Consider the following 2,946-nt stretch of genomic DNA (forward strand, 5'->3'; position numbering starts at 1 on the left):
AACGCTGTTACCTTCCCACTAAAGTGGCACCTATTTATCTACTTGCAATTTCTTGCTTTTGAACTGCTAGGCTGGCAGGAGTTGGGGCCAGAGACGAGAACTCACTTTGTCACGCAGCACTAGGGTCTACAACTGCTGAGCTACCGACCTTCTGGTCTGCAGCTCAGCATCTTAACCTCGGAGCCACCGTTGCCCCTTATTAAAACATCACACACACACACAAAAGTACATCAAAACAGATAATCACAGGAATGGGAGGAACGGTCCATGAGAATCAGTGAGGCAGTGCCATATAAAGAAGAGAAGAAGAAGAAGAGGAGATTGGATTTATGCCTCGCCCTTCCCTACCCAAAGGTGACTCAGAGCGGCTTACAAACTCCTTTCCCTTCCCCTCCCCACAACAGACACCCTGTGAGGTGGGTGGGGCTGAGAGGGCTCTTGACAGAAACTGCTCTTTTTCAAGAACAGCTCTTTATCAGAACTATGGCTTGCCCAAGGTCATCCAGCCAGATGCAAGTGGAGGAGTGGGGATTCAAACAGATTAGAGTCTGCGCACTTAACCACTACACCAAACTGGCTCTCACAAACAAAGAGGTCTTTACCTGCTGATGGAAGACAATGATAGGAGGGGACACTCAAATCTCCCTTGGGAGGGAATTCTGTAATTGTGGTGCCACAATAAAGAAGGCCCTTCCTTGGGTTGGCAGCAAGGCTTTTTTTTTCCTGGGGGAATGCACTGGAATGGAGTTCCAGAACCTCTTCGACAAAATTCTTTTAAAAATGTTTAAAGTTCATGAGTTTTTAGTATACAGATTGAAAATTTCATTTCCCTCTTGAGAGTTCTGGCATCTCCCCCCACCCCCCCAAGCCCTGGTTGCCACAATACCTAGTACCACCCTATTGTGAACAAGCACTCTATGAACATGTGTGATGCTTCAGTTACCCTAGTGCTGCTGGGCCCTCAAATAACCCAGAATTTACAGGTTCTGAATAATGTTATGGTGCATAAAGTTCAGAAGATTAAATGATCCTGTGACTACAAAAGCAATCTGAACAACCTTCTAATAATGTTTGTTTTGTAAGTCATTCTTCTGATAACAAACAATGGAAGTTAGATTTCCTTAGACAATGTTTTTTCAGTTGGGAATTCAGGCTTTAAAACAGGCTACGTTTCATACTTATGAATTAGACCTGCTTCTGCAAAGAGGTCCTTTGTGATGCTGCTTTATTGCTAGAACAAAAAATAGCTTAGGGGAGCTGTGTTTTATTGTCTGAATTCATTATATTTGATGTACGTCTTCTTATAGCTTGCGATAATAGACTGCCTGTTTCTTAAAACATATAAGCATAGAAATGAAATCTTGTATTTATTCCTGAAATAAATTGTTTAGAAAGGGTAATTTTTAAGTTTCTGAATGGTAAAAGCAGTCATTTTCTGGATGTAATCATTGGTAATCAATACATTACAGTTCAATAAATATTCAAGGCACTTTCCATAAACTGGCTTTAGTAATCCTTAGAGCTTCGCTGTAAAGTAGGACCATTATTAGCCCCGTATTCCCCGTATTGGTTGGGTGCGGCAGTGGTGAAGAGGTCTGAAAGATAGTGGCATACTTAAAACCTTCCAATAAATCAATGTCTTGAACTGAGTTTTGAACCACGAACATTCTGCTTGTATCTCTGTGTTCTGAACACTGGCTTCAACAATCTTCAGCATACCTCAACTGAGCTCAGTGCACCTGCCGTGCATTATGCCCTGTCAGGTTCCAGAGCAAAAGCATAATCAGTTTTATTGAGCTCCTATTAGACTGCATTAGGCTCTCAAATAAAGATCTTTCTCTATCTGTTGAGAACATTACCTAGTGTGCACTCTGCCCAGCTGGGTTAGAATTGTTCAGTCAGTAACTGATTTGCAAAAACGAGACTAATACAGAAATCTTACACTGTGCTGCATAGCGCAGACATAACACAGAAAGTGTGGTTAGATGGAAAACTCCTGTTACAATAAGACCCTTCATGCTTTTGCTCGAGATTGCCATCGGAATTAATCCCAGTGCTCTTAAGAAGCAAATATCTAGTGCTGCTACAGGTGTTATTTGGGTCTGCAGAGGGATGTGAAGCCACTTTGGCCACTGAAGGAAGTATCTTGTAAAATCTGGTACTCTTTCCACCATGTAAGCGTCACTAGCCCACTTTATTCTGGCACAGTTGATTTACATACATACAAAACTCTAAACAGTATAAATGCACATGGCTTGATCAAGGTAAATGTGGATTCTTATGAAATATTTATCATCATTCCCACTTTCCCCATTGATGGGTGTTTGTTGTAGGAGCTGCAATGCATCACAAAAATTCCCACGTATCCCATGTCTCGATAACAATAGTCACCACACGAACATGCAGTTATTTCAACTAGGGTTGCCAACCTCAAGATCAGTTCCCCTGGAGAAGACCAAGATAAACCCTTCCGAGAAAAATGGTGGCTTTAGAGGGCGGACTCTATGGCTGCTGAGGTCTCCCCCCCAACCCCACCCTCCCAGGCTCCACCCCCAAAATTTCCGGGTATTTCTCAACTGAGAACTGGCAACCCTAGTATTTGTGAGCATGATCAACATCAAGTCACAGATTAAAATACTTTTTGCTCACGTCTGTTTTTACAGCCTGCTGGTCATGATGGTTATAAACATGAGTATGTGGACAGTGGGGGGTAGGGATACATCATACCACTCCTCCATCTTATCACAGTGATCCTGCCAGATTCACAAATACTGCATAATTAGTCTTTTTTAAATTGGGGGTTTTGGGGTCACAACAGTTGTGACGACAACTCATAGTTCCTATACTTCAACCCCCTTCCCTGGCCTCCATTTGCTCCCGTCCTACTCCTTCTCAGCAGCCTCAAGCCTCCAGTCTTGCTGCTCCTTTGAGGGCTTTCCCCCCCCC

The sequence above is a fragment of the Gekko japonicus genome, unplaced genomic scaffold, assembly GCF_001447785.1.
Source record: "Gekko japonicus isolate JY-2015 unplaced genomic scaffold, Gekko_japonicus_V1.1 scaffold593, whole genome shotgun sequence".
NCBI classification, from domain to species: Eukaryota; Metazoa; Chordata; class Lepidosauria; order Squamata; family Gekkonidae; genus Gekko; species Gekko japonicus.